This window comes from Musa acuminata, unplaced genomic scaffold (genome assembly GCF_036884655.1).
Source record: "Musa acuminata AAA Group cultivar baxijiao unplaced genomic scaffold, Cavendish_Baxijiao_AAA HiC_scaffold_1139, whole genome shotgun sequence".
Classification (NCBI taxonomy): Eukaryota; Viridiplantae; Streptophyta; class Magnoliopsida; order Zingiberales; family Musaceae; genus Musa; species Musa acuminata.
The window spans coordinates 3762501-3763505 of NW_027021351.1; positions in this window are offsets into that span (position 1 = coordinate 3762501).

Below are 1005 nucleotides of genomic sequence, written 5' to 3' on the forward strand. Positions count from 1 at the left end.
TTTAGGGTTTAGGGTTTAGGGTTTAGGGTTTAGGGTTTAGGGTTTAGGGTTTAGGGTTTAGGGTTTAGGGTTTAGGGTTTAGGGTTTAGGGTTTAGGGTTTAGGGTTTAGGGTTTAGGGTTTAGGGTTTAGGGTTTAGGGTTTAGGGTTTAGGGTTTAGGGTTTAGGGTTTAGGGTTTAGGGTTTAGGGTTTAGGGTTTAGGGTTTAGGGTTTAGGGTTTAGGGTTTAGGGTTTAGGGTTTAGGGTTTAGGGTTTAGGGTTTAGGGTTTAGGGTTTAGGGTTTAGGGTTTAGGGTTTAGGGTTTAGGGTTTAGGGTTTAGGGTTTAGGGTTTAGGGTTTAGGGTTTAGGGTTTAGGGTTTAGGGTTTAGGGTTTAGGGTTTAGGGTTTAGGGTTTAGGGTTTAGGGTTTAGGGTTTAGGGTTTAGGGTTTAGGGTTTAGGGTTTAGGGTTTAGGGTTTAGGGTTTAGGGTTTAGGGTTTAGGGTTTAGGGTTTAGGGTTTAGGGTTTAGGGTTTAGGGTTTAGGGTTTAGGGTTTAGGGTTTAGGGTTTAGGGTTTAGGGTTTAGGGTTTAGGGTTTAGGGTTTAGGGTTTAGGGTTTAGGGTTTAGGGTTTAGGGTTTAGGGTTTAGGGTTTAGGGTTTAGGGTTTAGGGTTTAGGGTTTAGGGTTTAGGGTTTAGGGTTTAGGGTTTAGGGTTTAGGGTTTAGGGTTTAGGGTTTAGGGTTTAGGGTTTAGGGTTTAGGGTTTAGGGTTTAGGGTTTAGGGTTTAGGGTTTAGGGTTTAGGGTTTAGGGTTTAGGGTTTAGGGTTTAGGGTTTAGGGTTTAGGGTTTAGGGTTTAGGGTTTAGGGTTTAGGGTTTAGGGTTTAGGGTTTAGGGTTTAGGGTTTAGGGTTTAGGGTTTAGGGTTTAGGGTTTAGGGTTTAGGGTTTAGGGTTTAGGGTTTAGGGTTTAGGGTTTAGGGTTTAGGGTTTAGGGTTTAGGGTTTAGGGTTTAGGGTTTAGGGTTTA